This window comes from Piliocolobus tephrosceles, chromosome 11 (genome assembly GCF_002776525.5).
Source record: "Piliocolobus tephrosceles isolate RC106 chromosome 11, ASM277652v3, whole genome shotgun sequence".
NCBI lineage: Eukaryota > Metazoa > Chordata > Mammalia > Primates > Cercopithecidae > Piliocolobus > Piliocolobus tephrosceles.
In genome coordinates this window covers 93,911,149-93,932,967 of record NC_045444.1, presented here as the reverse complement: position 1 = coordinate 93,932,967, position 21,819 = coordinate 93,911,149, and positions in this window count along the sequence as shown.

Genomic DNA, 21,819 nt, shown 5'->3' with positions numbered 1-21,819 from the left:
GGAGTAGCGGGTTATTTATTTCTTACTTTCCCATAGATAATTCTGGAGATGACTTATGGACCTCATAAGTGAAGGGGCAAAACATTTTGTGTTCATTGTTGACCATTCTTCATGCAAAATGATGTCACAGGGTATGTTATCTTTAGCCAAAGATGATACTCTAGGTAGGAAGAATTCCATCTATTCATTCGTTCCAGCCATCATTCATTCAGTGGACATCTTTGGAGGATCTGCTGTGTGCTGGCATAGTGCATGCACAGAGCTGGCTAGAACAGGTGGAAGAGGCAGCCGTATCCTGCCCCTCTGTTGGTTTCCATCTGATGAGGGGAGAGCAGGGTGGAGGCAGTTCATTCACAAACACGCATATCTACCCGTGGCCCTATTTTTGGAGATTTTCCTGCTCTTGTAAATAAGCAGTGGACCTCTTTTAGAGACTGGGATTACTCTGTGGGAAAACTGCTGTTGGTCCTTGTGGTGTTGTGATATCTATTCGGTTCTGGGCTCATAGCTCTCATAGCCCTTGTTCCAGTCTTTTGTTAGAATGCTGGGTGTGTTAGGCCTCAGGGGCAGGCCTCTGACTTTCTCCTGCCCTCTTTTCACCTGCCCCAAGGCAGGACTCCACCCTTCTTGTGCCTTCCTGACTGTGGGTCTTAAGACCCTCCCATGAGAGGGTCTCACCCTATACCCTGGGGGAAGAAACACTGATGTCACAAAGCTTCCATAAATACCCACGAGGACAGGCTTCAAGGAGCTTCCGGATAGCTGAACATGAGGAGGTTCCTGGAGGAGGGTGCCCAGGGAGGGCATGGAAGTTCTGCACCCCTTCCCCCATACCTCACCCTACGCTTCTCTTCATCTGTAACCTTTGCAATATCCTTTATAATAAACCAGTAAACGTAAGTGTTTCCATGAGTTCTGTGAGCTGCTCCAGCAGATTAATCAAACCCAAGGAGGGGGTCGCGGGAGCCTCAACTTGAAGTTCCGGAGGCTCCGACTTGCAACTGGTGTGTGTGTGTGTGTGTGTGTGTGTGTGTGTATGTGTGTGTGTGTGTGTGTGTCTTGGTGGATGGGGCAGTTTTGGGGACTGAACTCCCGAGCTGTGGGATCTGACACTAATAGATAGTGTTGGAACTGAATTAGAGGACACCCAGCTGGTGTCCCCTGCTTGGTGATAGGGAGAAACCCTCACACATTTGGTCACGTAAATCTTCTTCCGTGTTGACTGCTGTGGTGTGAGAGCAGAGGGAAACACGGTTAGAGAGTGCTCTCTACACAGTCCTAAAGCCGCTACTTTCTGATCTGGGGTGTCCAGCAATACAGATGTTCTTTTCTGTTTTCGAGACAACATCTTGTTGTTTTGTTTTCTTTTTTGAGTTGTCTTTCAGAACTTATTTTTAATATCCTCAGTCCTTTGAGGGTGAGTTGAATTTGACTTTTAGAAACAGTGAAACGTCATCTGGCCTTACATCTGGTGAACATGGTGGGGATGAATCATCACCATCTTTCTTCAGTTGTTAAAAATGTGTGACTATAAAGTAATTCGACGGATTTTTTTTTTTTTTTTGGTGGGGGTTGGTGGTTGGGTAAGGCTCCTGAAGGCATTCTAAAAGTGATCACAGAGGAGGGCTTCTGAAGCATTTTAAACAATGGCAGCATCTTTGTTACAGAAAAGCAGGACAAAGGGGAGAACACAGGCTCAGAGGTCTAAGAGCGGGGGCTTTTCACCGTGACACCTTCACATCCTTGCTGTGTAACATTCGAGCAGTTATTTACCCACTCTAAGCCTCAAGCTGATCATTTGCACAATGAAGCTAATTGGACCCACTACACAGAGTTATTGTGAGGATTCAGTAACATAAAATAACTAATGGCAAAGCACTGGGTTCAGTGCCTGACACGTGGTAGTTGTTATTATCAATAATACATGAAGAGCTTCCCAAAAGGAGTATATATATATATATATATTTTTTTTTTTTTTTTTTTTTTTATTTATTTTCTTTCTTTTTTGTGAGACAGAGACTTGCTCTATTGCCCAGGCTGGAGTGCAGCGATACGATCTTGCCTCACTGCAACCGCGACCTCCTGGGCTCAAGTGATTCTTCTGCCTCAGCCTTACGAGTCATTGGGATTACAGGCACCTGCCACCATGCCTGGCTAATTCCAAAAGGAATAATTTGAAAGGAATGAATAATTTTTTTAGAACTATAATTTCCAACCTGTTTATTATAGGTATATCCAAGCCACGTTTTGCATCACTGACTTCTGTGCTGGGTATTATCCATCGGCTGCTCCAGATCTGCCCTCAATTCTTCTGCCCTTGATCTGTGCTCTGCGTGGACTCTATGGGGCAGATCTTAATTTCCTAGAATTCACACTGGGGTGGCTCTGCTGAGTGGTCGGAGGGTGGTTGGTTGGAATGTTTACTTACCCAGCTTGCTTTGCCAGAGGGTGGAGTTCTCTCCTGGGGCCACAGCTGTCAAGTTCTAGCTTCTCTCTGGTCGCCATGGCTCCACTCCCTTTCTGCCTTCTCCCCTAGACCTGGCAGCAGCACTGCTGTTGCTAGCCCCAGGGTGCTTCACCATCCTTATTGCTTTATTTTAGCTCTACCCATATCCACAAATAGACTCTTCCCTGAAGTTTCCTCAATTACCATGTCTGGATTCCTGACTGATAGACCCAGTTACTGTGTAGTCTTCTAGTGTTGATCTATTTCTTTAAAAGATAAAAATGGTTTGATTGGCCGGGCACATTGGCTTATGCCTGTAATCCAGCACTTTGAGGGGCTGAAACGGGAAAATCGCTTGAGCTCAGGAGTTTGAGACCAGCCTGGGCAACATAGCGAGACATTATCTCTAATAAAAATAAAAAAAATTAACTAGGTATAGTGGCATGCTTTTGTAATCCCAGCTACCCGGGAGGCTGAGGCAGGGGGATCTTGGAGATCGAGGCTGCAGTGAGCTATGATCACACCATGGCACTCCTTCCTGAGTGACAGGAGTCAGACCCCGTCTCAAACTTAAGTAAATAAAATAAAAATAAAGGATTCGACTGTGTTGATTGTGTCTGGAAAGAGAATAGGATCTTAGAAATTTGGAGCCATGCAGAAAACAGAACTTACAGAGAAACTGAGAACAGGCTTCAGAAATGCATACACTGGCACTCAGGGTTTGCTTTCCGGGCAAATTGTGGAGTTTTGCTCTTTCTTTTTTCCTCCTGTAATGTTACACATGTCTTCATGTTAAGTGCCTGCATTGTCAGAGGAGCACTCAGAATAAGTAATGCTACTCAGTGAGTCACAAATGGAGTCCATGTCAGGCAGTGTCATGAAATGGATCTATAACTAGCTTTTTGTCCCTCAATTTGAGATGATCTAATTCAATTTCTATGATTTATAGCTTGAGAGAAGGCACTTTCTGTCCTCCTCCCAAACTTTTGTTCTGTTTCTCTCTTACTCCCAAATTTTCTGGGATCTGAAGGAAATTCATTTCTGTTTTTTTATTTTTTTATTTTTTTTGAGACAGACTCTCGCTGTGTTGCCAGACTGAAGTGCAGTGGTGTGATCTCGGCTCACTGCAACCTTCGCCTCCTGGGTTCTCTCCTGCCTCAGCCTCCTGAGTAGCTGAGACTACAGGCATGCACCACCATGCCCAGCTAATTTTTTTTTGTATTTTTAGTAGAGACGGGGTTTCACCATGTTGGCCAGGATGGTCTCCATCTCCTGACCTCATGATCTGCCCGCCTTGGCCTCCCGAAGTGCTGGGATTACAGGTGTGAGCCACCAACGCGCCTGGCCGGAAATTCATTTCTTTTTTTTTTTTTTTTTGAGACGGAATCTTGCTGTGTCTCCTGGGCTGGAGTGCAGTGGCCGGATCTCAGCTCACTGCAAGCTCCGCCTCCCAGGTTCACGCCATTCTCCTGCCTCAGCCTCCGGAGTAGCTGGGACTACAGGCGCCCACCACCTTGCCCGGCTAGTTTTTTGTATTTTTAGTAGAGACGGGGTTTCACCGTGTAGACCAGGATGGTCTCGATCTCCTGACCTCATGATCCGCCCGTCTCGGCCTCCCAAAGTGCTGGGATTACAGGCTTGAGCCACCGCGCCCGGCCTGGAAATTCATTTCTAAAGGCAAACCTGAGCCCATCTCCGTGGCCCAGTGATAATTTTAATTACTTTGTTTTATCATTGCTTTGAACACAGGAGATATGAAGTATCATGTAAGCCAATTTGTGTGTTTGATATTAAGATGAAATTTCTTTTGCAGGAAAATCAAATGATTTTTTCTTGGGTTTTTTTTTTTTTTTTTTTTTTTTTTTTGAGACGGAGTCTTGCTCTGTCACCCAGGCTAGAGTGCAGCAATCTTGACTCACTGCAACCTCTGCCTCCCAAGTTCAAGCGATTCTCTTGCCTCGGCCTCCCAAGTAACTGAGATTACAGGTGCCTAATACTGTGCCCAGCTAATTTTTGTATTTTTAGTAGAGACAGGGTTTCACCATCTTGGCTAGGCTGGTCTTGAACTTCTGACCTCATGATCCACCTGCCTTGGCCTCCCAAAGTGCTAGGATTATAGGCGTGAGCCACCAAGTCTGGCCTTTTTTTTTTTTTTTTTTTTGAGGCGGAGTCTTGCTGTTTCACCCACGTTGGAGTGCAGTGGTGCAGTCTCGGCTCCCTGCCACCTCAGCCTCCCGGGTTCAAGTGATTCTTCTGCCTCAGGCTCCCTAGTAGCTGGGACTACAGGCGCCCACGACCATGCCTAGCTAACTTTTGTATTTTTAGTAGAGACTAGGTTTCACCATATTGGCTGGGCTGGTCTCGAACTCCTGACCTTGTGGTCTGCCCACCTCAGCATCCCAAAGTGCTGGGATTACAGGTGTGAGCCACTGCACCTGGCCAATCAAATGATTTTTTGAGATGTTGGCTATGCAAAGCAGGAGGACTGTGTTAAAATAACTGGTCTAATTGTTAACATGAGCTTCTATTTTAAAAATGGGTGTAGTGCTCAAGTAGCTACTGTCATGGGTACCGTCCAACCTAATTTCTTCTGCCAGGCTGCTGCAACATCTTCAGCAGCATCTCCAGCTGCTGGGAGTGTTGGCTGCTGATATGACACAATTTCCCTTTCTCCAAAGAATTGTCCCCATCAACAGGAGGCTCTTTGCAGGAAGTTACTGCCCTCTCTGCTCAGCCTGTAGTGACTGACATGAAGAGAACTGAAGGCAAAGCTCAAGTTCTGCACCTCTGCAGAGGCCTCCCTTTCCTCCACCCTGTTCCCACCTCTTCCCCTGCTTCCCTCACCCCCTCACAGCGGTTTTTGTCTCTATTTTCTGATGCGTACATCCTCTATAAATCATGTGCTCCTGGATTCCTGTCAGGAGTTCTAATTCTAGGGAACCCAGGCCTTCTCTATTTTGTGGCTGAAGAAGTGTTAAGTGTGAAAGATAGAGAGAGAAAGGGCGGCCTCTCTGTCTGCAGGCAGTGGATCCGCCCATGGCTGCTTCTCCGGATGCTCTCGGAATAAATAGATGGCATTTTGATGACTGCATCTGAGGTGTCTGTGGACATCATCAGTTGTTTGAGGTCTAACTTTCACCAGTTGTGAGAAGACTTTAAATATTCTGACCCGAAGCTGTTTCAGGATAGCGAATGTCACCCAAATTCTTGAGTCCCAGAATATATTTGCCATTTGTTTTGCTGAAAGCCAGGTCGTTCGTCTTTGAGTCCTTGGTGTTCGTCGTGGTTATTTTTGATAACTTGGAAACACAGTCTTTGTCTGTCTAGAAACCTTTTGGTATTCCTCATGGACAGTGTCTTTTTTGCCAGGTCAGGTCCCTCATCATGCAGAAACCACATTTCTAAATAATTTCTGAGGGACACTCCTCCTCCTTGGCCACTCCAGGCTGCCCTGAATCCCTCTGACTGTGTTAGTCTGTTCTTGTGTTGCTATAAAGCGGTACCTAAGACTGGGTAATTTATAAAGAAAAGTGGTTTATTTTGGCTTGTGGTTCTGCAGGCTGTACAGGAAGCGTGGTGCTGGCATCTGCTTCTGGTGAGGGCCTCAGGAAGCTCCCAGTCATGCCAGAAGATGAAGGAGGAGCAGGCGTGTCACATGGCGAGAGTGGGAGTAAGAGAGAGTGAAGGGGGAGGTCCCACACTCTTTATTTATTTATTTTTTTTGAGATGGAGTCTCCCTCTGTCACCAGGCTGGAGTGCAGTGTTGCGATCTCTGCTCACTGCAACCTCCGACTCCTTGATTCAAGCAATTCTCCCGCCTCAGCCTCCCAAGTAGTTGGGATTACAGGCATGTGCCACCACGCCCAGCTAATTTTTGTATTTTTAGTAGAGACAGGGTTTCACTATGTTGGTCAGGCTGGTCTCTCTCTCCTGACCTGGTGATCCGCCCTCCTCCGCCTCCCAAAGTGCTGGGATTACAGGCGTGAGCCACGGCGCCCAGCCCAGACTCTCTTAAACAACTAGATTTCAGGTGAACTAACTGAGAGAGAACTCACTTATCACCAAGGGGATGGTGCCAAACCATTCTTCAGGAATCCACCCCCAAGATCCAACCGCCTCCCACCAGGCCCTGCCTCCGACTCTGGAGATCACATTTCAACATGAGATTTGGTGAGGACAAACATCCAAATCATATCACTGACCTTCTTTCATTATAATTCCACACAGCTACGTTCAATCACATTTAAGGCATCTATAGACTTTCTTCATTTAAAAAAATTATTTTGTGGTATAACATACATAAAGGGCACCCATCTTGATCGTGCCCTTGATGACTTTTTATATGTGCATTTGCCCTGGAAACCACTGTCCAGATTAAGATCTAGAACATTTTCAGCACCTCCTACCCTTTCTCAGTCCATTAGCCTCTACCCACCTGTAAGTGGAAACCACTACTCTGACCTCTAGTAACACAGATTAGTTGCACCTGTGTTTTTTTTTTTTTGACCTGGAGTCTTGCTCTGTCACTCAGGCTAGAGTGTGTAACACCATCTCAGCTCACTGCAACCTGCACTTCCCAGTTTCAAGTGATCCTTCTGCCTCAGCCTCCTGAGTAGTTGGAACTACAAGTGTGTACCACCACGCCCGGCTAATTTTTTGTAATTTTTAGTAGAGACAGGGTTTCACCATGTTGGCCAGGCTGGTCTCGAACTCCTGACCTCAAGTACTCCACCTGCTTCAGCCTCCCAAAGTGCTGGAATTACAGGCATGAACCATAGTACCTGGCCTAGTTGCACCTGTTCTTGAACTTCATATAAATGGAATCAGGCAGCATGTATTCCTCTGTATCAGGCCTCTTTTGCTCATTGTTACACCTGTGAGGTTCATCTATTGTTTATCTCTTTATACAATAGCATTTCTTGTTATATGCTTTTGTCTTATTACTGTGTGTGTTTTTGCCCTCTTCCTTTTTACCTTGAATACTTGTTAATGTATGGGCTGTGTCTTTTATATATTTTATAATTTAGCCTACTATGGACAATAAAAATATTACACAGGTGACCACTGACTATATTCCAGTTCATACGGTTACTTAGTGAAAGCAAACTTTTGTCTTCTCTCCTGGTTGTGTTGCGTGTGTAGCTGAAATAGTTGTATCTGGAGCTGAAGCATGTTTTCCTATAATAGTAACAGCTATAGATATTTATAGGACCTTTATAACAGGGATTCAGAGTGACTTTCATTTTCTTTTAGAGTTCGGCAGGAAAGGCATTGAGGTCCTTTTGTCCATGGGTAGGTTAAGATGCTCTGAGGATGCGCCACTGACCAAGTCCTAGAGAATATTGGTGGCAAAACGGAAGGTGTAGTTTAGTTTTAGGTCATTCTCTCTCTTGGTCTCAATCCCCGGGTGCCCACATCACTGGCAAGGGCTTTAGGATTATTCTCATGGGAGAAGAACCACAAATATTAGGAGAAGTTAAAAGTTTTGGAATACTGTTATTATATGAGTTCATAGTATGCTATTGTTTCATTCTATATGTGTGAGGGTTAATGGTCTGTCTTTATTTTGTTGTCTACCTTTTGAGACTTTTTATAGGTATTACTTTTACATAAACCAGATGTGGGAAGTTACAAATTTGCTCACATAAGGAGAGGTACACATTGATACTTTTCCACAGTAAAAATGCAGATGTTTTTAGTTTCTGGTGAGCTCAATATACTAGGGCCCACAGTTCCAGAAAGGCCACAGAACTGGCCGTGTTCTTACCATTATTATTTTTCGGGGGGCCAGAAACTTTCTTTTTTGTTTTATTTGGGAACGCATTTCTGATTTATAATAGAAATGAGTGGGAAAACGGGATTCATTTGATTAAAAAATAGAAGTGATTCCCAACTTGGCCAGATCATATTTGAAGTCTTTTATAACATGCAAATACTTTATATATTATTCACAGATACATGCAATTGTAAATATTCCATCTAATTAATGTACAATGGGCACTTTTCACATGAAGAGTTTAAAGATATGGCTGCTAGAGATGAGTATGAACATATTTTGAGAGAATTTGTGAAACAGTTTAAAATATAATCTGTCTTCACCTTGCTTGTCTCAAGTTTGAATTTTGTTTTTATTCTTGTTTGATTTGTGGTTTGTTGATATATTGAAAGGTCTTACTATTATCAGCATTTCATTGCTTCTTTATAAATGGATTAAAATGGAAATTTCTCCCAATTTCTAGTATTTTGTGGTTTTTTTTTTTTTGGTTTGATTGTTTTTTGTTTATTTTTTAAATCAGTTCAAATTCATGACTGGGATAATGTAATTTTTTCCTTAACTTCTAGAGTAATTTAACAAGAAACTTTAAGAATAAAAATATGTATTAATGGCAATTAATCTGTCAATTTTGAGATCTGCTTAACTGCTTTTGATTCCTCAAGCTTGTAAGGGTGAAATGTATAATGAATACCCTTCCTCACCCCTCATAAGGGTCATGGCCTGCACCCCTACAACAAAAGACAGGTTAACAAGAGAAAGGCATAACAAATGTATTTAATTAAAGTTTTACATTACATAGGAGCCTCAGAAATGAAGACCCAAAGACCTAGGAAAAACGATCTGTTTGTATGCTTATGTTTGATGAAGAATAGACAGCCATATAGAAATGTGTTGGACAAAAAGGGTACGATTGAATGATAGTAGACTGCAGGGGAAAACCCAGCAAGGCCTCTCTGTTCGGAGTCTTCTTGGCCTCTCTGTGTAGCATTCTTTCCTCCTGGGTATGGGACAGGACCCTCTGGAATGAGGGTCTTCAAGGAAGAAGGGAAAAGGGAGAGAATGACCTTTCTAGGTTTTATGGCTTGCTTTGGGGTATGGGGGTTCTAGTTTCTATGACCCGCCTTGGGGAAGAGAAATTTTGGTTTCTATGCCTCACTTCAGCGGGAGAAAGAGGGGTGAGAGACAGGAGGGCAGGGAAAAGGTCATAGAGATCATGCTTCTGTGGCTTTCCAATCTTTTCTAGTTCAAAGTACTCAGCATGCCAAAGTGCCATACTTTGAGATTTCATTTTCTGAGCCCCAATATTCCCCTGTGTGAAACTTCCTCAAGAAGTTTCACATCCAGAAATTGGGTTGGTGGATTGTCTCATTAGCCATTGAACCAGACCTCTCAGCCCTAGCTCAGTCGAGTTAAGCGGTCAGCAGTTGTCTCACTTCAGGCAGAGGTGTTGCAAATGGGCTTCCACTAAAGTTAGGCACCAGTGCAGTGCAAACAATCAGATATGTAACAAGAGGCATTTCTATGGAAACAATAACAACAACAACAAAAAGGTTAAGGGTTAGAACAAACAGTAAACTCAGTTTTTAATTCCAGAGGGCAGCCAGTCAAGATTTCTAGATGCTGGACTTAAAGCATCTCCGGCTGGAGTAGGGGCAGGCAGTGATAATCTGACAGATTTTCCTTGTTTGCAAAAGTTTGCATCAGGTGTTCCAGTGAGCTTTCTGAGTAGTCCATATAGCAGCAGGCCCAAAGGTTATCTCTACGTAGTTGTAGTAGTGATTTCTCTGAAGTCTTTATCAAGCCATCTAATTTCACCTTGCAGAGCTTCAGAAAAAGGGGTGCTTTAACTTTTAGTGATTCCAAGCCAGAAGACTGGGAGAAAAATTGGAAATATTCATTTGGAGAGTCATAGCCAGATATTGGAGGAAACTAGAGAAATTCAGGATCCAGCCCAGATTTCAGGTGGATAACAAACTCTCAAAAACAATGAGCTAGCGTCTAATACTGGGTGCACTATACTTTTCTTCTGAAACAAAATTTTTCTCTCTATAGTCACCTTCATCTCTATGAAAGATAATCAAAGTAAAACTAATTTGTTTGCAAAATAAGTTTAGTCTCATTAAACTTGACCTATTATTTACCCAAGTTCAGCAAGAATACTGATTGGCCACATAGGCTGTCTTTAAATTTGCTTTGCTGGAAGGTTTTATAAGGAATCTCAGATTAGACATTGAAAAGCCTCTTGAGGCCGGGAGGCCAAGATAAAGATTCACCATTAAAATTCACCTGAAGTAGCTGGGCGTGGTGGCTCATGCCTGTAATCTCAGCACTTTGGGAGGCTGAGGCGGGCGGATCACGAGGTCAGGAGTTTCAGACCAGCCTGGCCAACATGGTGAAACCCCATCTCTACTAAAAATACAAAAATTAGCTGGACGTGGTGGCACGCGCCTATAATCCTAGCTACTCGGGAGGCTGAGGCAGGAGAATCGCTTGAACCTGGGAAGTGGAGGTTGCAGTGAGCTGAGATTGTGCCATTGCACTCCAGCCTGGGGGACAAGAGCAAGACTTCGTCTCAAAAAAAAAAAAAAAAAAAAGAAAAGAAAAAAAAATTCACCTGAAGTACTTCTAGATTTTGGTGAATTCCTCTCTGCTTTAGGTCCCCAAAATATCCTGAGGTTCCTGGTCCTGCCAGGAGGTGACATTCTTTACCCACCTCTAAGGCAACCATGTGAATGATGCTTTTAAAGTACCAGGCCAGTTTATCCAAGCGGGAGATTTATTGGCTCCATAAAGTCAACCTTAGTTCTTTAAAGTTTTCCGTCATATTTGAAAATAGAACATTCCAGTCAAAGCCTTGGTAGCATAACCAATATTTCCAATTGTGTCCTGTTACAAGGAGAACAGATTTTTATTAAACTAATATAAATAATTATATTGCCATAAAAATAAGAATACTCACAAATAGTTTCTAAATTCTAGCAGGATCAGGTAGGAAGAAAAAGTAATTGTTCCAATTCTGTTCACAAAAGTATATGCTACCAGATCTCTGCAAGCTCTAGAAAGCTTAAGGGAAATAGTTTCTTTAAATCTGTAAAAGGAAACATTTACAATAAGAACCAAATTTCAAATTTAAAAATTTCAAATTACAAGTCATGAAAACGTTACCTTCATCAGTTCAGTTTCATGTAATTAATTCTTGATCTGCTTGATCTTGCTTGGCAGTTTCATGAAGCCATTCATTTCTTCATTCGAGTTCTGAAAATTCTCACACAGTCCAATGGTATGATCTTATGGTTATTAGAAACCTGTCTTCAAGGGTATTTGTCAAAGTCTTTTCTATGAATCTTTTTCGAAGAAAAGCAGTTTTGGACTATTGCTGATTGCAAATACTTTTAGAGAAAAATCAAAACAGTAATGGCCTGTAGATGACAAAGACTTAAAATGGCCATGGTTAAAAATCCGATGAGAGTTTATTATGATCAGCAGTTGACAAGGAAATTTAGTTATTTCTGTGGATACAACGTTTTAACATAATTGCCAGAATTGTTACTGATAACATTAGACTTTTAAAAATCTCATACATTTTCATATCAATAATACACTCCTAAGTGTAACTCTAGGTTTAGCATTACTCTTATTTGACCACACTTATTGTATAATTTAATGCATCAAATATATGTAAGCCCAATTATTTTAATATCTTTCTTTTACAAGATGAGAAACACATATTTTGTAGCTTTCAAGAGGCCTAACTAATAAATCTCAAAGTAAGTTCAAGGTCAGAAAGACTTAATTTAAAATTTGATTTTGGGAAGTATGTCAAAATGTCAAAAGGTTTAAAAAATTAAATATGATCTTGGCTATCTAATTAATTAAAGTGATACTGGCCGGGCGCGGTGGCTCAAGCCTGTAATCCTAGCACTTTGGGAGGCCGAGACGGGCGGATCATGAGGTCAGGAGATCGAGACCATCCTGGCTAACACGGTGAAACCCCGTCTCTACTAAAAAAATACAAGAAACTAGCCGGGCGAGGTGGCGGGCGCCTGTAGTCCCAGCTACTCTGGGAGGCTGAGGCAGGAGAATGGCGTAAACCCGGGAGGCGGAGCTTGCAGTGAGCTGAGATCCGGCCACTGCACTCCAGCCTGGGCCACAGAGCCAGACTCCGTCTCAAAAAAAAAAAAAAAAAAAAATAAAGTGATAGTTTTAAATAGAAAAACAATTTTCTATTTTTTTAACATTGTTTTAGAGACAGGGTCTCACTCTGTCATCCAGGCTAGAGTGTAGTGGCACAAGTATAGCTCAATGCAGCCTCAAATTCCTGGCCTAATGCAATCCTCTCACCTTGGCCTCCTGAGTAGCTGGGACTACAGGCACACGCCACTACACCTGGCTCATTTATTTTTATTTTTGTAGAGATGGAGTTTTGCGATATTTCCCAGGCTGGTCTTGAATTCCTGGGCTAAAGCAGTCCTCCTGCCTTGTCCTCCCAAAGCACTGGGACAACAAAAGATTTTAAAGGCAAGTACAAAAGGTTGCATAGTTGTGAATAAAATGTAATCAAAGACCTAATAAAATACAACATGAAGCCCAAAAATGATCTTGATAAAACACAAAATCTTTGTTTTCTAGGTCAGTTACTGAAAAGGAGAAAAAAAACCCTTCACATTCTCAGACCAGTACTTCTAGAAAACTTTTGTTATTTTAACAGAGAAGACAAAATTCCACTTTTGCATTAGTGTACTATTAATACTAAAGCTAATTTTAAATCAAATCTTTTAATAAGTCCATCCAATCTTAGTTCTGACCACAAAAGATAACATTTCCATAAATCATTTAAAACTTAAAACACAATTCAGCTTTTTAAAAAACAAGAATGTAACATTTACATAACTTTCCTTATCAAATGCATCTTATTTCTAAGCAAAGAGAGTTTTCCCCTATATTTTCTGGCAGTTTAATTACATATGTTAATTATAATGTTTAACTCTTAGTAACCTTAATTTCTTTCTTTTTTTTTTTTTTTGAGACTGAGTCCTGCACTGTCACCCAGGCTAGCGTGCAGTGGCGTGATCTTGGCTCACTGCAACCTCTGCCTCCTGGGTTCAAGTGATTCTCCTGCCTCAGCCTCCCAAGTAGTTAGGACTATAGGTGCGTACCACCATGCCTGGCTAATTTTTGTATTTTTAGTAGAGATGGGGTTTCAGTATGTTGGCCAGGCTGGTCTCAAACTCCTGACCTCGTGATCGGCCCGCCTTGGCCTCCCAAAGTGCTGGGATTGCAGACATGAGCCGCCGTGCTTGGCCAGTAACCTTAATTTCTAGTGAAAACTAGCAAGCTTTATAAACTCTCTTATAACAGCATTCATCATTTCATAATTTCTAGAAGCAATTTTTCATGTTTTTAAACAAACTTCAATCTATTTAGTTTCTCTGTACTATATAAAAACAAGATGCCAAAATACATAAACTTATGTCTAGTAATTAGTGTTTCAATATTTTTAACTTACTTAGAAATGACCCAGATATTTAGTAAGTATCTGTTACTTAATTTCATTTAAGGTTTCAAGTTACCAAAAAGATTTTGAAACTATTTTTAACTAGACATATTTTCTAAAACATAATTGTTATTGAAAAACTTTGCTTATAAACGATTATCCCACTTATATTCATCTAATTCACTCATTATTTTTTTAAGTTTTAAGTTTTAATTTTTGTGGGTACACAGGTGTCTATATTTATGGGGTACATTAGATACTTTGATATAGGCATGTAATCCGTAATAATGGCATCATGTAAAATGGGATAGCGATCCCCTCAAGCATTTATCCTTTATGTTACAATCCAATTATGCTTTTAGTTATTTAAAAACGTACAGTTAAATTATTATTGACTACAGTCACTCTGTTATCAAATACTAGGTCTTATTAATTTTTCTAATGTTTTTTGTACCCATTAACTCTCTCCACTTCCCTACATCCTCCCTTCCCAACCTCTGGTAATCATCCTTGTACTCTCTATCTCCATGAGTTCAACAATCATTTAAAATTTTTGTTTTTTTTTTTGAGACAGAGTCTCTTGCTCTGTCGCCCAGGCTGGAGTGCAGTGGCACGATCTCGGCTGACTGCAAGCTCTGCCTCCCAGGTTCACACCATTCTCCTGCCTCAGCCTCCCGAGTAGCTGGGACTACAGGCACATACCACTACGCCCAGCTAATTTTTTGTATTTTTAGTAGAAACAACGTTTCACTGTGTTAGCCAGGATGGTCTTGATCTCCTGACCTTGTGATCCACCCGCCTTGGCCTCCCAAAGTGCTGGGATTATAGGCGTGAGTCACCGCGCCCAGCCCATTGTTTTAATTTTTAGCTCCCACAAATAAGTGACACCATGAGTTTGTTTTTCTGTGCCTGGCTTATTTCACTTAATACAGTAAGTCCCAGTTCCATCCATGTTGTTGCAGATAACGGGATTTCATTCTTTTTTTATGACTGAATAGTACTCTATCATGTATATGTACCACATTTTCTTTATCCATTCATCTGTCTAGGGACACTTAGGTTGCTTCAAAACCTTGGCTGTTGTGAACAGTGCTGCAATAAACATGGGAGTGCAGGTATCTCTTAGATATCCTGATTTCCTTCCTTTTGGGTATATACCTAGCAGTGGGATTGCCTGGGTTGTATGGTAGCTTTATTTTTACTTTTGTGAGAAACCTCCGAACTGTTCTCCATAGTGGTTGTACTAATTTATATTCCCACCAACAGTGTACAAGGGTTCCCTTTTCCCCACATCCTCTCCAGCATTTGTTGTTGCCTGTCTTTTGGATAAAAGCCACTTTAACTGGAGTGAGATGACATCTAATTGTAATTTTGATTTGCATTTCTCTGAAGATCAATGATGTTGAGCCATTTTCATATTCCTGTTTGCCATTTGTACATCTTCCTTTGGGAAATGTCTATTCAATTTTTTTGCCTGGCTGGGTGTGGTGGCTCACCCCTGTAATCCCAGCAGTTTGGGAGGCCAAGGCGGGCGGATCACCTGAGGTCGAGAGTTTGAGACCAGCCTGATCAACATGGAGAAACCCCATCTCTACTAAAAATACAAAATTAGCCAGGTGTGGTGGTATATGCCTGTAATCCCAGCTACTCAGGAGGCTGAGGCAGGAGAATCTCTCGAACCCAGGAGGCGGAGGTTGCAGTGAGTTGAAATGGTGCCATTGCACTCTAGCCTGGGCAACAAGAATGAAACTCCATCTCAAAAAAAAATTTTTTTTTTTGCCCATTTAAAAATATGTATTCATTTAGTTTTTGAGACAGGGTCTCACTCTGTCACCCAGGCTGGTGTGCAGTGGCACAAACACAGCTCACTATAGTCTTGATCTTCCAGGCTCAAGTGATCCTTACTCAGCCATCTGTGTAACTGGGACCACAGGAGTGTGCCACCATGCTTAGCTATGCTTTTAAAATTTTTTTTTAGAGACTAGGTCTCACTTTGTTGCCCAGGCTGGTCTCACACTCCTGGGCTCAAGCGATCCTCCTGCCTTGGCCTCCCGAAGTTCTGTGATTACAGGTGTGAGCCACCATGCCCAGCCTTGCCCATTTCTTAATTGGATTGTTAAATTTTTGCCTATATAGGTGTTTGAGCTGCTTATATATCCTAGTTATTAATCCATTGTCAGATGGGTAGTTTGCAAATATTTTATCCCATTCTGTTGGCTGTTTCTTCACTTTGTTGAGGGTTTTATTTGCTGTTCGGAAGCTTTTTAAGGTGACGTGGTCCTATTTGTCCATTTTTGCTTTGGTTGTGTGTGCTTGTGGGGTATTACTCTTAGATTTGCCCTTTTGAGGCTATTTTCTAGATCTTTGTAGTCATGCTTCATTCTTTTTTATTATTTTTTTCTTTTGTCTCTGCGTTTTCGTGTAGGCTGTCTTCAAGCTTACTAATTCTTTCTTTTATTTGATCATTTCTGTTGGTAAGAGACTCTGACGCTTTCTTCAGTATGGCAATTGCATTTTTCAACTCCAGAATTTCTGCTTGGTTCTTTTAAATTATGTCAACGTCTTTGTCAAGTTTATCTGATAGAATTATAAATACATTCTCTGTGCTATCTTGAATTTCTCTGAGTTTCCTCAAAGCAGCTATTTTGAATGCTCTGTCTGAAAGGTCACATATCTCTGTTTCTCCAGGGTTGGTCCCGATACCTTATTTAGTTCATTTGGTAACTCACTCATTCTTTTTTTTTTTTTTTTTTTTTAAATAACAACTTAAGTGCTTTTATTTTATTTTTGAATTTTTTTTTTGAGACGGAATCTCTCTGTGTCGTCCAGGCTGGAGTGCAGTGGCACAATCTCAGCTCACTGTAACCTCTGCCTCCTGAGTTCACGCCATTCTGCTGCCTCTGCCTCCCGAGTAGCTGGGACTGCAGGCCCCTGCCACCACGCCCAGCTAAGTTTTTGTATTTTTAGTAGAGATGGGGTTTCACTATGTTAGCCAGGTCTTGATCTCCTGACCTCGTGATCCGCCCGCCTTGGCCTCCCAAAGTGCTGGGATTACAGGTATGAGCCACCATGCCCAGCCGGTAACTCACTCATTCTTAACAATTATATGTGAACTGTTCATGACAATTTTATGAGACATCAAACAAAGCTAACCTCTGTCTCAAGTTGTTTTTGTTGTTGACAAATCAGGCAAGCACAAAAAATATAGAAGCAAAGAAACAAGAAAGTTAAATATGGTTCTTTCCTCTTTTTTTTCTCCATGACTGATGTGCATCAAGCAATTCAGGAATTCATTTTTACTGTGTATTCTGTTTGAAGGTTGCGTTTATACTTTTATGACCTTAACCATCTAGCAGAGACAATACACCTGTCTGGCCAGCAAACCCAGACAAAAATATATGTCTGTATTATATTTAATGACATAAACATATGGATAGAAGCAGATCTTACTTCTTTTACTCTAAAACTTTTAGCCTTGCACCAGGTGTGATAATTCAAGACTCACTAGCTGGACCTGACAAATGATACAAGTTAAGATTATCTGCTCAGATGCCTAAAGGTTTTTTTTTTTTTTTTTTTTTTTTTTGAGATGGAGTCTAGCTCTGTCGCCCAGGCTGGAGTGCAGTGGCGTGATCTCAGCTCACTGCAACCTCCGCCTCCCAGGTTCAAGCGATTCTCCTGCCTCAGCCTCTCGAGTAGCTGGGATTACAGGCTCATGCCACCACACCCGGCTAATTTTTTGTATTTTTAGTAGAGATGGGGTTTCACTGTGTTAGCCAGGATGGTCTCGATCTCCTGACCTTGTGATCTGCCCGCCTTGGCCTCCCAAAGTGCTGGGATTACAGGTGTGAGCCACTGCGCTCAGCCTGGCTGAAGCTTTTTAACTAGTTTTTTTTGGAAAAGGCTTTTAAGATTTTTTATTTGACCAATTTCTAAACAGTTCATTTTTTTCTTTTTGATGACAGTCATCTCCCTGAAATTTGTACAAGAGATTCTCTGTATCTATGGATTTTGCTTCTGTGGATTCAACCAATCAGGAATTGAAAATACTGTTTTAAAGAGCACACATCTCTACTGAACATGGACAGACATTTTTCTTGTCATTTTTCCCTAAACAATATAACAACGACTTACATAACATTTACATTATATTAGATATTATAAGTAATCTAGAGATGATTTTAAGAATATGGGAAGATGTGCATAGGTTATATGCAAATACTATCTTATTTTATGTCAGGGACTTGAGCATCCGTGGATTTTGGTATTTGTGGAAGGTACTAGAACCAATCCCCTGTGGATATCAAAGGACAACAGTATTTCCAAATGGTAATGATTAAATTCTAGAGAAGAAAGGGTAGAAAATTTATATCTCAAATGCACAGAGAAAGAATGCAGGTTTTTCCAAGAAGGAGTTTGAGGTGTGTCAGTTAGGTGACACATAGAGGAGGACTCAAAAGGATGCTGAGGCAACATAAAATTATAGGAATTCACTACAGGATTCGACAAGGATGTACACAGATAGTCCTAGGAGAAGGTCCAGAAGCCTACCTAAAGTTTGACTATAGAAACTGAAATTTTTCTTACCTTTGATGTTTCCTGTTAGTAATTTTTCATCCACTGAACACTAAATGGAGGAGGTAAGGATTTGAAGGAGAATAAATCAAGGATTCAAAAGAACTGGATGGCAGATTGTAAGTGCCAAAGGGAGGAAGGAGGAACAGAAGCAAATGGAAAGAGGTCTTATAGGAGCTAGTCTGGGGAGGTCTCAAGTTTCCCAAAAAGGTACATGAATTTCCACATTATCCTCAGCGAAAATCATGCCACCAAGAAAAAAAAACGTGGACAGAGGGGCTGAGCATATAGTTAGCAGGGGTTCAGTAAGAGAGGTTTCAGTAGACTGAGACCTTCCCATGACAGAAGCAGGATCCAATAGACAGAACAAAAGAGAGGACTTAACAAAAATTGTAGCCTGAATATCAGCTTCCTATTAAGCTAACTTCTGACCATAGAGCTCTTAAAAAAAAAAATTATTTCAGATATCTTATTATTTCAGCAAGGGCAAATAGCAAATATGCCTGACCTTTTTTCTTCTTATTTTTCTTTGTTTTAAACTGGAAGTATCTACCAAGAGATTCAGAACCAAAGCCAGTAAGTGTTTTTGGATTTATTGGACAGGACACACTATGAGGAATCAGAATGAACAGGCCTTGCTAAGTTTCTTTCAGTTTACTACCTTAGTTCATACCCTTTTGTCCTTTCATGTTTTTGCACGACTTTGCACTCTTTATCAAACCTGGTATAAAAACGTTTCAGCTTAATCGTTTCTTTGGGTCTTCATTTTCTGATGAAGGCTCCTGTGTCATGTAAAACTTACATTAAATAAATGTGTATACTTTTCTCTTATGAATCTGTCTTTTGTTAGCCTAATTTATAGAGTCTCACCTGGAGAACCTAAGATGGATAAAGAGAAAAAGAGATTTTTTTTTTCCTTATGCTACAGTGCATATTAAAATTCAGATAATTATGTTCTTTTTAGTTTTTGAAAAAAACTCAAATTCCATGTAAGTGCTTAGTCAGGAAGGAAAAAGCTTTATAATCTACTTTGTTCATGAGATGCTGTAACAATAAGCAGAACGTCTGTTCTGGAAGCATCTGTTATATCAATTACATGGCAAATTTTCAAGTTCTAGAATGAGTGAATTTGTAAGTGGTGAGAATTTTGATAACCAAGAGAAGACAGGATCTAGAGAAGAGAGCAGGTAATGAGCTGAGAATATGTGAGCATGATCTTGATGGTGTCTGTGTTTTATTGCAACCTAGAAATTAGGCGCTTTTACATGCAATATTTTTTTCCCCCACAAAACGGTTCCCAAATAAACAGTTAAAGTGGTTTTAGGTGATTAAAGCAATATAGAAGATTAGTTTTGTTATGTATAATCACCTTTGCTTCTCCTTTATTGATGAAAAGAGCTTTTCTCAGTAGGTTGTGTTATCTATTTTAGATATTGCCTGATCTTGTTTTTTAAATGTAAATCAGCTTTTTAATCTTTTTTTATGTAAATTTGATAGCCAGTCCCAGCAATTATTCTGCTTTGTTGTAGCTCCTTCTTTAGAGCTGTCTCTATTTTATGTTTAATTGTCCTAATTGTCCAAATTTGAATAAACCTGGAGAACAGCAATAGAGATCATTACTTGTTTTTAAATTTACAAAAAGGTTTAAGCACTCCTTCCTGAACTTCTCTTTAATTCTTTACACTGTTAATTATGATCTGGGAGATTGGAAAACCTTGTTATTGTCCCTGGAGCTGCTACTCCAAATTATAGATTTGTTTATTCTTGTGTTGCTACTTTATATCAGACTTTTCTTTCTATGAACATGATAAAAAGCTCATCAGAGAAAATTTGTTAAGTTCACTTTTTAATCAGTCAGGATTTTAGCAAGGGGGTATTTAGGTGAAGAAGTATATTAGGTAGTTTTAGAGGTTGGAGCAAATAACTGCAGTCCTGGCAAGGGAATTCATCCATTTCATCTCTCTACCCCTCCACCTACTTACCTGTCTATCAATCTATCAGTTTTTGGAGGGCTTGAACTGGATGACATATCAATTCAATGGGATTATATTCTGACTTAATAATTTTTAGAAAATAGTAGATTAGATTCTAGGTCAAAACAGTCTGAATTTTAAAGTTGATTTAGCTCATAATTAAATTTGAAAAACCAAATACAGGAGAAAGCCAAGAAGGTCCTATCTCAGTTTATTGAGGTTCTTTATAGTTTGGGTTTTATGGCTTTGGTTCAAATCAAGGCCTTGGTCAGGAGGCAGGGCACTTGATTTAGCAGTTGAGCATGAGGCCCAATTATATCTAGTACATCTATGTCCAGCGCATCTATGTCTGGTACAATGTCTCTAGCTAGAAATTTTTTTTCTATCATCATGCTGAGAAGCCATCTTTAATTCATTCACAGGTTCACTAAGTAGCTAGGGATATTTGGAATGAATAGATTGCATGTTAATTTCTGGTCAATCTGACATGCTAGATTAGATGTGCTCAGTTATCAGTGAGAGAAATACTTCATATAATATAGGAAGTCACATATAGATATACAGATAACTAAATTCACTGATTTTTGTGGCCACACTCATTCAGGGCCTAAAAGATTGAACCTGGCGATGACCTTGGACAAGTCTCTAAAACTCTCTGAGGTTAATTTCCCCATCTATGAGGTCAGGGATAGGAATAATTCTCACGGGCATAATATAAGGAGAACAGACAAGCGTCAGTGTTTTAAAGAAGCTCCATTATCATACACAAGGTCAGATCAAATGAAAATGAAATGTTCTCTTATAGCATCTCTGAGTTTCAGCAAGTGAATTCTTGTCATGCTTTGTATTCACAGACAGGAAATGTCTATTCAGAAGGAATGAATAATAGATAACTACTTTCTTTGCTTTACACCTAGTTATAATTCTACGACTAACATAATATTAAATGAGTTCCCTTCCTCCCAATGATGTTTCATATTCTGGTTACATACTGTAACCTTAAAACTCAACAGCATGAAAAATCAAACGGCTGGGGAAAATGTATCTTTAATTTTCCCACCAATTTACCATCCCCTGCCCTCTTGCTCCAGATTATCTGCTCAGTTCTTAGATAAATGGTGTATTCTAAGCCCCTCTACTGTCATAAAGATGATGGACCCCAGCCAATCTTAGCTCCAGTTTCTCAGATCCAGTTTTTATTTGCTGGGTTTTAAAACTAAGGTTTGCTTTCACAGTGGTGTGTTAAATACCTCATTTGCTGAATCACACCTCAAATAAATCTGACAAATTTTTTTTTTTTGTAATTGCATGTAAGTGTTCATTTTTGGTGTTAAGTAATTCATGAGTAATAATTTATGTTTAGTAAGAAGTAGTAATAAATCTTAACCCGGCTCATAAGAATTGTAAACTATGTTATTATATATGATATATTACCAGTAAGAAGAAACGGAATTAGGGTGAAAGAATGACATAATTTTGACCTGGAAGAGATCATGGACAAAATCTTATTAACTGTTCATTGAAACAGTGAGGGAACAACGGGTCTGAGAGGAGA